Consider the following 15,392-nt stretch of genomic DNA (forward strand, 5'->3'; position numbering starts at 1 on the left):
GTATCACAATCCTAATGCTCGAGATTATCATGCAAAAGTCAACAAAAGTCAACTTGACCCAAAATGACTTCTAAAATCAATACATGTTTATATATAACATAAATATAGTCATTTTATATATTTAAATATATTTATTAGATTTTATTAAAGTAAATAATACAAGTCATTTATTAATAAATAAAAATTTATATTAAAATTTATATATGATAAAAATATATTTTTTTTTATATATCGCAAGTAATAAAATTTATTAAGTTCACTTAATATCATAAAAATATAGTGGTATGTATTACTAATGTAATTATATTACGTGTGGTAAAATATCTTTGTATCACATATTTATTTGATAAAATAATATTGATAATAATAATAATGAGTAAAAGTTGTATTATTTTGTAATAATAATTATTATTATTATTCCACAAATAATAAAAATAACAATATTTATATTTACTAATGATGATATTAATTATAATAAAATGATTATTATAATCATGATAATTTTAATAATAACGATACTTTTTATTATTAACTTTGATAATAATATTTTATAATAATAATAATTCTGTTCAAAATGATAATTTTTAATAATAATAATACTAAAATGATAATAATAATGATATTTAATAATAATAATGATATTTCTATTAAAATCATAATTTTAATAAAAATGATAGTTTTAATATTAATGATACTTTTAATAATAATAATAATAATAAGGATAAAAATAATAAAATGATAGTTTTGATAAAAATATTAATTATTTTAATAATAATAATAATAATAATAATAATATTAATAAATATAATAATAATAATAATAATAATAATAATAATAATAATAATAAATATAAATATAAATATAATAATAATAATAATAATATTGATTATTAGATAATAATAATAATAATGACGATAATAACGACGATAACGATAATGATGAAGATAACGATAACGATAACGATAACGACGATAGTAATAATAATAATGATTTTAATAATAATTATACTAAAATTAATAATAATTCAGTTGACCATATCTTTTAATCCGTTCATCGAAACCATAAGCTTTCTAAATGAAAAGTTATTGATTTTTTGCTAGCTTTCCAACGACACGCATATCATATATCTTATCCTAGTAGCATATGTATTAAATTCATGATTTATCATAAACTATTTAACGACGAAACTAAATATACAAGCATGCATGTTCATATCTATTCGAGCACAGTCAGGAACACACTATTAATATATAAAAGATAAAGTATGAATGCTCACGTATCAATATTGAGATTCAATATTGCAGGAAAGTACGTAGACGCAACCAAAATGATAAACTCTATATTGATCTCACGAGCATACCCCCGAATCATACCCATAACCTCCATAGCTATAACCCCGATATTTTCCTTGGCTCTATCCCGCTCGTAAAACCCGTTTTGAAATAACTCGCGCATAACCTCGTCGTAGTATTTTATGTATAATACTAATAATGATACGCTAATAATAATAATATGATTAATAATAATATTAATAATAATAATAATAATAATAATAATAATAATAATAATAATAATAATAATAATAATAATAATTTTATAAATATATATAGAGAGCAGGGAGATTAAAAGATAGAGGAATGAATGGATTCGGCCAAACACGCGAGCTTTTATAGAATCATTTCTGAAATAGCACCCCATGCGATCGCATGGGGTTTAGCCTACTTGGCCATGCGATCGCATGGCTATGGGATCCAGCTCGTAATCGTTTAACTCTTCTTGCCGACACTCGATTTATATTATTATATATATATATATATATATTTAATCTTTATAATTCTTTAAATATTATATTATATTTACGTGCATAGTTGATTTGTAATTTTTGTTCCGATGACACGTACGTTGTCACTTGACTTATGTCCCGGTTCTGGTTTTTCGAACGACATTTCACACGCTTAGAAAACTAGCACTTTACGTTTCGTGACGAGTACCTTTATAAATAACAAGACTCAATTCAATGAAAAACTAATCCACTCAAAGTGTAACTTAATTATTCAAGTGTTGTGGTCATTTGCTTCTATAAATTAATGTCTCGTTGTTTACCAAAATATATTATTTTATATCAAAATGTTTTATAACTTATGTTATTAATTACCTTGTAATATATATATATATATATATATATATATATATATATATATATATATATATATATATATATATATATACATATATATATATATATATATATATATATATATATATATTTTTTTTTTCATTTCGAAAATATAAACTTGAAATATTCATTTAGTAGTATAATATTTAGTTTTTTTCAAACTAACTATATTTCAAAGCTTATTATATATATTTTGAAATCGTTTAAATAATAGAAAGTATTATTTTGTAACGTTTGCATTTCAAAGCTTAAAATTGATATAACTCATTTATGCACAAAAGTTTGTAAAACATTTTAATAATCAAAATATATTCTGTTAAAAATCGTTTTATTGAAAAGGTCATAATAGGAATAGTTGTTATAAAAATGTTTTTAATACTAATAGTCTATTATATCGAAAAACCATTTCGTTTAAGAAAGTAAAATCATATATAAATCATAACAGGGTTTTCAAATTTTTAAAATTACTAAATATTGATGAAGCGTGAAATAAAGTCCAAAGGTTAAATTAATGTATGAAATCATTTAAGGTAAAACGTCGATATCTATTTTCTTAATTTATCTATATTCCCAAAATTTCACTTTCACCCTGCATAATATGAAGGTTAACTAGTTAACACCTATATAGGAAATCGAACAGGAAACTCCACTAACTTTTGTCTAGTTCCCGTTAATTGACATCTTTGTTCTTACTTATAATTCACATTACTAATTATTCCGAATACCGTTAATAAAAAAGATAGATTTCTTAAATCATAGTAGACCTCATAACAGAGACTGGTAATCATAATTACAATGTATCTGATAAATCAATCATTTCATATTATCTTCTAATTTCATCGATAAACATATTGAAACAAATACATTCCTATAAAGTATTATACGTTTAATGCTTTGTTAAAATTCTCAAGTTATAAATATCCATTTATATAATGGTTCGTGAATCATCGGGATTTAGTCGAGGTTAAATGAATGTATGAACACACTTTAAAATTTTTGAGATTCAACTTAACAAACTTTGCTTATCGTGTCGGAATAATATAAAGATAAAGTTTAAATTTGGTCGGAAATTTTCGGGTCGACACACCCACAACTGTTTTAACTCCTCAATTAAATGTTGTAGATAGACATCTAAATTATTACCTGGAGCCAATGGGCCATGTATAAGTAAAGTTAAAAATAAATAAGGTTTTTTCATGCACATCCACGGAGGCAGATTATATGGCATCAAAACAACAGGCCATATACTATGTGAAACATTCATATTTCCAAAAGGGTTAAACCCATCACTCGCTAACCCAAGCCTAATATTCCGAAGTTCCCTAGCAAAATCAGGATGGGTATGATCGATTATTTTCCAAGCTGGTGAATCTGCCAGATGTCTCATAAAACCATCTTTAGTGCGACTATCTGCATGCCATCTCATGGTCGCGGCAGATTCATGTGACATATACAACCTTTGCAACCGTGGTATGAGCGAAAAATAACGCAAAATATTTGCTCCTTTCTTCTTTTCTTTATCATTCGTGGTTGACTCGTCATCTGAATCACTTTCATTTTTTTTATACCTTGACATTTTACATACATCACATTCTGTTTTATCCTTTTTATCTTTCCAGTACAACATACAATCGTTAGGACAAGCATCAATTTCTTGATAACCAAGTCCAAAGTCACTTATTATCTTCTTTAGTTCATATGTTGACTTTGGTATGGATGCTTTCAGGAAGGCCACTCTTAAAAGATCAAGCATCATGTCAAAAGCCTTGTCACTATATTTACCAATACATTTGATATGATATAGCCTAACGATAAAGGAAAGAGCTGAGAACTTTTTACACCCAGGGTATAGTTCTTTCACAACATCTTTCAATCTATTATAAAACCTTTTCTCATGTATTTGTGGTATAGTATCAGTTTCCTTTTCGTGGCTGTTATCATCAAATTCAGTTTCTTGGCTGTTATCATCAAATGCATGGAAGTAGTCATTCAGCATTCCTTGCATGTTATCTTCAAATTCAGTTTCTTTGGTATCCAACATAGGATCATAAATTCTTTTAGACACATAAGGTTCAAATTTATAACCTTTATAAAAACCGTCAATAATCAAATGATTTTTAGCAACTGCACGACCCACCCACATCTGATTACCACATTTTACACACGGACATAGTATCTCACCATTTTTACCATTAGTAGAAAGCATGTGATCAAGATAATTAACAAGACCTTCTTGGTATGTTTTCGATGCTCTTGAGCAACTCATCCAACTCGTTGCCATGCTACACCTGAATTAAAAAAAGTCACAAATTTTTAACAAAATATTCATTGAACACTAGACTAGTGGATCAGATATTCATTAAACAACATTCACAAATATTAATTGATGTATATATGTAATATCACATAATATTGATTAAACATTCATTCATATATTCATACATACAAAAAACTACATGAACATATTCATTAATCATTATTCTATACATAATACAAAATATAAATAAATATACATATACATGTGTAATCTATTTGACATTAAATGAAATAAGTTAAACAGAGACACAAAGTAACCTTGTAAATTAGATTTCTGGATGGAATAATTCCGTAAGTGATAGCTTCTCTTGGTTTCTTTGCGACTCACGTAGAAACAGAATATAGATCTGTAACGCCTAGTAAAACACAATGAATATCGATAAAACAAAAATTTATAATTCGGTTCCAACTCACGTATCAATAAGTCACGTAACTTCTTAAAATAAGTTGGTTTGTTTCCTTTTTATTAGCAGATAATATTGGTGACAATCTAATTTGCTTATATTATCCTATAATTTCCATTTGTATGTTTGAAAAATATAATTAGTAAAAAATACATACTATTAACTTATCATTCATATTAATCATATATTAATATTTAATATACATATCATTTCAACGTATTATAATTATACATATACAGATCAATTTAATTATAACTTTGCTTAGTTATGATTATGAACATTTATATATTCATCAATTATGAATGAGCTATACAATTGGTAATTATGAGGTGATCAAATTGAAATCTAACATTAATATTTAATATTCATATTTAATTGAAATCCTATACTTTCCATTTGTATGTTTGAAAAATATAATTAGTAAAAAATACATACTATTAACTTATCTTTCATATTAATCATATATTAATATTTAATATACATATCATATAATCGTATTATAATTATACATATACAGATCAATTTAATTATAACTTTGCTTAGTTATGATTATGAACATTTATATATTCATCAATTATGAATGGGCTATACAATTGGTAATTATGAGGTGATCAAATTGAAATCTAAGATTAAAATAGGTATTATGAGGTGAAATTATCATAAAAGGATAAAATTGTCATTAAAAGGCAAAATTATCATCAAATGGTAAATAGGTAACTCCAATATCGAAATTGCATGAGATATCTCATGTATATATTAGCTCAATTGAGGTCAATTTTTCAGATTTTCCTATAAGCCGCCAGAGGTTACCTTCTATGGGCTCCATGATCCGATGAGAACGGCAATGCACAATCATTTTATAATCCAATAATAACTGACATTTACCCTTTCATATACTATTGCACGATCGGGTACACTGCTCGTAAGTGTAATGTGTAGTTTTATGGTTTAAGGTGAAATCATCATTATATGGTGAAATCATAATCAAAGGGTAATTTGGTCATTAGTTACTAAATTTATAATCAAGTATTATATAGTATAATCAAGTATTATGCTATGTATGTTTGGTCATATATGTAGTTAATTCCTTTTATATACGTATATGAACTTCATAATTATCCCGCTAGCTAAACAAGGATATTTATAACAGGATCTTTTCTCGATAAGATAAATAAGAAGAAACAAAATACAATAGGCAATCCCGGACATCGCTCAAAACCAGTAAACAAAACCTAACAACTTTATACATTAAATTATCATCTAAGAGTATATTGTTAATTATGAGGTTATTAGATTATCAAGATATGGTAATTATTTAGTTACTATGAGGTTTTTCAAATTTTCGGCATATAAGGGTAAATTAGGCATTATGAGTTCAAAATATCATCAAACCGGTAAAATTATCATTTAATGGTAAAATTATCCTCAAAGGTTAAATTGATCTTTATAGTACTTTAACAATTTTGGTTGAGTGGTGCCCGAAATATGATATGTTTTACATTGTTCAATATGCAATAAAGGATAGCCTGTTGTATCAATAGACGGTAGTTTGCAATAAAGGTCGATATTTAATTACATACATGTTAAGCAACGCTTAATTACATATACGGTAGTTTAATCAAGTAAGCTTAACAATGTTGCCAATTGTATCAAAACACAAATATACAATATAGCTAGCACAACATTCTGCATCTAGCATAGATTGAATGGGTTACATCCAAGTATGTTTTCTAACACCAACCAGTCGGAACTCATCGATGTCACCTTTCCATAAAACTTCACACACATCACGCGAGTTTAAATTATTATCTCCTACAAATTTGAGCCAACCACCGTACACGTAGTGATTTGGCCAATTCTTGGTTTTATCTTCTTTAACATACCAATGAAATAGGTCACCTTGAGCATTTCTGCAAATGACAGTACAACCATCGTTTACTCCACGAAGACCAACAAATGCAGACGGGAATTCCTACAAAAAATGAAAGTACAATTGGAAAGTAAAATGCATTAAATCTAAAGTTGTGTTATATATTGTGAGCATATAATATTGAAATTTAATACCATAAGAGAGTGTAAGAAGCGTACCAAGTAACGTCCATATGGCACCGAAAAAAAAACTGTTATGTCGTCAGACTCGACATTAGGTTCTTGTTTCATTTCTTCATCAGTTTCAGTAATATCATAAACACTTGAGGTTGATTTGTTTGCAGCGGTTTGTATCTCCACCACGCGTTTTATGTCTGGAGTTATCCACTCACACCCATCATAACCGTACATGACCATATGAAAGTTGATATCATCAATTTTATACAGATTTAAACAATCATCAGTTTCAAGCATAAGATCTTCCATAACTTATTTCCACCCAGTTGTAAACACCATTTCTTTAGATGGGCCTAACTAAACCTCTACCTTTACTCTATAGCATCCAAGTGAGTTTATGAAAATGTTGGTTGTTGGGGATTCAGGCAGAGAATAGCAACGGGACCATTGTTCAGGCAAGTGCTGTAATCATGTAAAGCAATATCCTTTTATTTTAACTAATATTATTTTGATAGCAATTAGAATTAAATATGAGGTATGTAGATCAAATGAGAATACCAATTCTATAAGCTCGGAATCAGTAATGGGTTTGATGAAAGAAGGATATCGCCGGTATGGAGAACGGTTGAACAGCTTAAGATGAAATCCAGTAGGGTTATTGAGTAGTGCTTGATTGAAATAGTTGGTTTGGCACATATCACGTCTATAAACCACCAAATCCCATTTAGTAACCTCAATGGTGGTGAAGCATATTGTATGACTATAGCTTAAATTGAGTTGTTGCATAATCTTAGACCACCCGATTGTTATGAAACCCCTTTCACCCGTGTTGACAATTTTTAATTTGATTAAATCCGTGTTACTGTAAACAGATATGTTCCTTGAACACCAAGATTTAGGAAATAGCATATTGATAAAATCTGTTGGCAACATCTGTACAAAATATTTAACTATTATACATTTACCAAAAAGGAGAAATCTGCAATGCATATAATACGTAATTACCTATATATCTGTTATTAGTGAATTAAAAATAATTACCAGTTGTTCAGTGTCTTGGGGATTGATGACGTAAACAAACGAAGGTGGCCCACCATAGTTTCTCATGTTTTTTTGCTGATGTGTAATATCAGCATATAACAATAAAATTAATATGTCAGTGTTGGGAAGAAAAAAGTGTTACTTGTATTAAGTTCAACCATTAGATCAACATAATAACTAAAGGTATTTACATACAAGAAAATGTAGAAATCTAATAAACATTTTACAATTATACATTTACCTAATAAAAGTATTCCAGTATTGCTGAATATATAAAGCGACATACTAAAATTACAGTTGTTGAACAACAAAAAACATAATGCTAAACAACTTATGGATAGATACCTTTGTGAAATCTGTATGATATAGAGGTGATACAGTGTTACTTTAATACTAAAGTTTATGTTTAACCTAAACACATGAACCTTTGGTACTAAAAACACGAAAAAACCCTAACTTTAGAAAATACCATGCAGATAAATTATATTGTTAAATAGAATATGTATTATAAAATATATAAGACAGCATTTTCGTTAAACACTCAAGTGTATCGCAATTTTAAGCAAACAGAACCAATTTTGCACTTCGATTGCAAAGTATCGATTGCAGTTACTAAGGATGTAGATAAAGATTACATAAACCATATAATGCAAGTAAATAATGAAGTTTTGATGTTCTTTCACAGAGGAATGAATAGTTCCAATCGATAAGTGTCTTTATTACATGATTTTTGTTTAAATTTACAGCATAGATATATGATATATGACAAAAATATAAATCCAAGAATAGCATCAAGAATACTCACCAGCGATTAATAATTAATGAGGTCTGGAATTTCGAAGTATTAGGATCGTCGTCGTCTAGTAGATTAGGGTATAATTTTTGGAAGCCAGTGTTTTAATTAGAAAGATATTGATAATGTTGTAATTTATAATAATCTAATCTTATACTATATAATATATAATATAATGTATGCTTTTAAAGATATATATGAAAGGACCCGTCCTAATCCATCCGGACGAAGTCCGTATCGATTATAAACGATTCACAACAGTTGATTACATCGCGAGGTACTTGACCTCTATATGATACATTTTACAAACATTGCATTCGTTTTTGAAAAGAAAATCTTTCATTACATCGAAAGTTGACGGCAGGCATACCATTTCATTTTATATCTAACTATAATTGACTTAATAATAATCTTGATGAACTCAACGACTCGAATGCAACATCTTTTGAAATATGTCATGAATGACTCCAAGTAATATCTTTAAAATGAGCAAATGCACAGCGGAAGATTTTTCATACCTGAGAATAAACATGCTTTAAAGTGTCAACCAAAAGGTTGGTAAGTTCATTAGTTTAACATAAATAATCATTTCATAAGTTTAATAGACCACAAGATTTCATATTTCCATTTCTCATAAACATACGTCCCATGCATAGAGACAAAAATATCATTCATATGGATTGAACACCTGGTAACCGACATTCACAATATGCATATAAGAATATCCCCATCATTCCGGGATCCTCCTTGGAACATGATATAAATTTCAAAGTACTAAAGCATCCGGTACTTTGGATGGGGCTTGTTGGGCCCGATAGATCTATCTTTAGAGTTCGCGTCAATTAGGGTGTCTGTTCTCTAATTCCTAGATTACCAGACTTAATAAAAAGGGCATATTCGATTAGATAATCCAACCATAGAATGTAGTTTCGATCACTTGTGTCCATTTCGTAAAACATTTATAAAAGCAGCGCATGCATTCTCAGTCCCAAAAATATATATTGCGAAAGCATTTAAAAAAAGGAGTAATGAAAACTCACCATACTGTATTTTGTAGTAAAAATACATATGACGTCATTGAACAATATAGGGTTGATCTCGGATTCACGAACCTATATCATTTATATATATATCAACACATATAATTGTAATCGAACGAATTTACATATTAATAGTGATATAATTGTTATCTTAATTAAGTGTTTCATTAAAACTCTAATAAGTTTCATTTATTAATATTTATTATTAAAATATTAATATAGTTATGTTATATGTAGTAAATATATCTTTATATAACTAATAGTTATTTGACAAAATTATGTTGATAATAATAATAATTAAAAGTTGTTTTATTTTACAATAATAATAATAATAGTTATTATGATTATAATATTGATAATATGAAAAATAATAATATTAATTTCAAAATAATAATAATGATAGTAATAATTATAATTTTGATAAACATGATAATCTTTCTAATAATGATAATAATAATAGTAATGATGATACTTTTAATATAAATGATAGTTTTTAATACTATGATACTAATAATAATATTAATGATATTTTTAATAATAATTTTAATAATACTAGTAATAATAATAATTAGATAAATAACTACCTTAAGGAAGTAGCCCTAAAAATAATGCCCAAGCCCGGGTTTGAACCCGCGGCGTCCTGCTAACCCGATAACACTCCCAACCCTTGATCCGTCATTTGTTTTCATCATAAACTGTTACTATACATTAATAGATCCTCATCATCATTTACCAGTTATCATCTAATAAACTCTAATCCATCCTGCCTCATGATCAACTTTTATCCTAATCAACATAATAACCATACGGTAACTTATATCATCGCCTTTATCATCATTCTAACATGATCATAAAGTTATCATCGATTTCCATCTTAGAAAACACCAATAATTTGTTACAACCCCATTTAACGAATCCAATGCACAATATAATTCGTCCCACTCACCACTAATTAATACGGTTTATTAGAAAAAGGATTTGGTGGCTTTATGTTTGACTTAAATCTTAAAAATAAAATCGTCCCACTAATACAAATATGAGAAAAAGTTGGTTAACCTCCCCATCACTAAAAGTGTCGGCCATTTAGAAGTAATAGGTTCCACATGCATAACCTTTTATTGTTCACTTTCTCTTTTCATCTCAATATACTCCCTCCATCATTACTACTGTAATATTATCACCATGATCGAAATTCACACAGCAACATCAATGGGGCAGCGGTGGTTGATGAAAGGTGGTGGTGGCGAGTCATGGCTAATCGGCACAGAAGGTATGCAGCAACCATTCACGAAGGAAAACAGAAAAGAAAATGTAGCGGTGGTTGTTTGGGTTTGTCAACAATTAAAAAAAAATCATGGAAATCTCATGTGATGTTTTATCTTCGATTAGGAACACAAGGATAGTAGTAAAACCAAAGTGGGTTGATAGTTGTTGGTTGAATAGAACTAAGAGTTGAAATAGGCGAGCAATAATGTTTAACAAGTGATGGTGGTTTGGTTTGCGTTATAGTAGTAAAAATGGGTATTCGAATTTCGGGTGAAGGAGAAGGTGAAAAGAAACGAAAAAGAACACAAGGTGGTGGCGGTTTGATTCCCAACAGAAAGGGTTAATATGGTGCTCATGGGCTGCACGAATAGAGACAACACAAACATGACCTCGGTCATTCCTTTATTCGATCAAAATAATAAAAGATTAGTTGTAGTTTGGTTCATAAAATGGGTGTTGGTTTTGGTTGCTCAAAAGAAGAGAGAAGGAATCATAGAAAATGGGTTGTGTGCTAATCCTATCTCACTATATTCATGCAGTTATGTTTATGAACATATAAGGGAATTAGGTAGTTTGACTAACAAAACACAAAAAGAGAAGAATCAAGCAAGTGTTTGTAAATTGTAATCAAGGTTGATAAATGTATACATAAGTCAAGGTGTAGTAATATTTATCTATATTTCGTACAAAAATTTTCAAAAGAAAACAGTGATTTGGTTAGTGGTAGTAGTTGTTTGATTGAAGATTCAGTGAATGTGGTGATGTGCATAATGTGGATATATATATATATATATATATATATATATATATATATATATATATATATATATATATATATATATATATATATATATATATATATATATATATATATAATAAAATATCATAAATCATGTTTAAACTTCAAGGAGGTAACTAGTATCAAACAGCAGCCGCCATAATTGTTGTTCTCTTCCTACCGACGTTTTTAACACACGTTTTAACACTGTGTATGAAATGTCCCGTTCTTATTGATTAAAAACGTTCCATATTAATTGATTTCGTTGCGAGGTTTTGACCTCTATATGAGATGTTTTTCAAAGACTGCATTCATTTTAAAACAAACCATAACCTTTATTTCATCAACAAATGTTTAAAAAGCTTTACGTAGATTATCAAATAATGATAATCTAAAATATCCTGTTTACACACGACCATTACATAATGGTTTACAATACAAATATGTTACAACAAAATAAGTTTCTTGAATGCAGTTTTTACACAATATCATACAAGCATGGACTCCAAATCTCGTCCTTACTTAAGTATGCGACAGCGGAAGCTCTTAATAATCACCTGAGAATAAACATGCTTAAAACGTCAACAAAAATGTTGGTGAGTTATAGGTTTAACCTATATATATCAAATCATAATAATAGACCACAAGATTTCATATTTCAATACACATCCCATACATAGAGATAAAAATCATTCATATGGTGAACACCTGGTAACCGACAATAACAAGATGCATATATAAGAATATCCCCATCATTCCGGGACACCCTTCGGATATGATATAAATTTCGAAGTACTAAAGCATCCGGTACTTTGGATGGGGTTTGTTAGGCCCAATAGATCTATCTTTAGGATTCGCGTCAATTAGGGTGTCTGTTCCCTAATTCTTAGATTACCAGACTTAATAAAAAGGGGCATATTCGATTTCGATAATTCAACCATAGAATGTAGTTTCACGTACTTGTGTCTATTTTGTAAATCATTTATAAAACCTGCATGTATTCTCATCCCAAAAATATTAGATTTTAAAAGTGGGACTATAACTCACATTCACAGATTTTTACTTCGTCGGGAAGTAAGACTTGGCCACTGGTTGATTCACGAACCTATAACAATATATACATATATATCAAAGTATGTTCAAAATATATTTACAACACTTTTAATATATTTTGATGTTTTAAGTTTATTAAGTCAGCTGTCCTCGTTAGTAACCTACAACTAGTTGTCCACAATTAGATGTACAGAAATAAATCGATAAATATTATCTTGAATCAATCCACGACCCAGTGTATACGTATCTCAGTATTGATCACAACTCAAACTATATATATTTTGGAATCAACCTCAACCCTGTATAGCTAACTCCAACATTCACATATAGAGTGTTTATGGTTGTTCCGAAATATATATAGATGTGTCGACATGATAGGTCGAAACATTGTATACGTGTCTATGGTATCTCAAGATTACATAATATATAATATAAGTTGATTAAGTTATGATTGGAATAGATTTGTTACCAATTTTCACGTAGCTAAAATGAGAAAAATTATCCAATCTTGTTTTACCCATAACTTCTTCATTTTAAATCCGTTTTGAGTGAATAAAATTGCTATGGTTTCATATTGAACTCTATTTTATGAATCTAAACAAAAAAATTATAGGTTTCTAGTCGGAAAAATAAGTTACAAGTCATTTTTGTAAAGGTAGTCATTTCAGTCGAAAGAACGACGTCTAGATGACCATTTTAGAAAACATACTTCCACTTTGAGTTTAACCATAATTTTTGGATATAGTTTCATGTTCATAATAAAAATCATTTTCTCAGAATAACAACTTTTAAATCAAAGTTTATCATAGTTTTTAATTAACTAACCCAAAACAGCCCGCGGTGTTACTACGACGGCGTAAATCCGGTTTTACGGTGTTTTTCGTGTTTCCAGGTTTTAAATCATTAAGTTAGCATATCATATAGATATAGAACATGTGTTTAGTTGATTTTAAAAGTCAAGTTAGAAGGATTAACTTTTGTTTGCGAACAAGTTTAGAATTAACTAAACTATGTTCTAGTGATTACAAGTTTAAACCTTCGAATAAGATAGCTTTATATGTATGAATCGAATGATGTTATGAACATCATTACTACCTTAAGTTCCTTGGATGAACCTACTGGAAAAGAGAAAAATGGATCTAGCTTCAATGGATCCTTGGATGGCTCAAAGTTCTTGAAGCAAAATCATGACACGAAAACAAGTTCAAGTAAGATCATCACTTGAAATAAGATTGTTATAGTTATAGAAATTGAACCAAAGTTTGAATATGATTATTACCTTGTATTAGAATGATAACCTACTGTAAGAAACAAAGATTTCTTGAGGTTGGATGATCACCTTACAAGATTGGAAGTGAGCTAGCAAACTTGAAAGTATTCTTGATTTTATGAAACTAGAACTTTTGGAATTTATGAAGAACACTTAGAACTTGAAGATAGAACTTGATAGAGTTCAATTAGATGAAGAAAATTGAAGAATGAAAGTGTTTGTAGGTGTTTTTGGTCGTTGGTGTATGGATTAGATATAAAGGATATGTAATTTTGTTTTCATGTAAATAAGTCATGAATGATTACTCATATTTTTGTAATCTTATGAGATATTTCATGCTAGTTGCCAAATGATGGTTCCCACATGTGTTAGGTGACTCACATGGGCTGCTAATAGCTGATCATTGGAGTGTATATACCAATAGTACATACATCTAAAAGCTGTGTATTGTACGAGTACGAATACGGGTGCATACGAGTAGAATTGTTGATGAAACTGAACGAGAATGTAATTGTAAGAATTTTTGTTAAGTAGAAGTATTTTGATAAGTGTATTGAAGTCTTTCAAAAGTGTATAAATACATATTAAAACACTACATGTATATACATTTTAACTGAGTCGTTAAGTCATCGTTAGTCGTTACATGTAAGTGTTGTTTTGAAACCTTTAGGTTAACGATCTTGTTAAATGTTGTTAACCCAATGTTTATAATAACAAAAGAGATTTTAAATTATTATATTATCATGATATTATGATGTACGAATATCTCTTAATATGATATATATACATTAAATGTCGTTACAACGATAAACGTTACATATATGTCTCGTTTCAAAATCATTAAGTTAGTAGTCTTGTTTTTACATATGTAGTTCATTGTTAATATAATTAATGATATGTTTACTTATCATAATATCATGTTAACTATATATATAACCATATATATGTCATCATATAGTTTTTTACAAGTTTTAACGTTCATGAATCACCGGTCAACTTGGGTGGTCAATTGTCTATATGAAACCTATTTCAATTAATCAAGTCTTAACAAGTTTGATTGCTTAACATGTTGGAAACATTTAATCATGTAAACATCAATCTCAATTAATATATATAAACATGGAAAAGTTCGGGTCACTACAGTACCTACCCGTTAAATAAATTTCGTCCCGAAATTTTAAGCTGTTGAAGGTGTTGACGAATCTTCTG

The sequence above is a fragment of the Rutidosis leptorrhynchoides genome, chromosome 9, assembly GCF_046630445.1.
Source record: "Rutidosis leptorrhynchoides isolate AG116_Rl617_1_P2 chromosome 9, CSIRO_AGI_Rlap_v1, whole genome shotgun sequence".
Classification (NCBI taxonomy): Eukaryota; Viridiplantae; Streptophyta; class Magnoliopsida; order Asterales; family Asteraceae; genus Rutidosis; species Rutidosis leptorrhynchoides.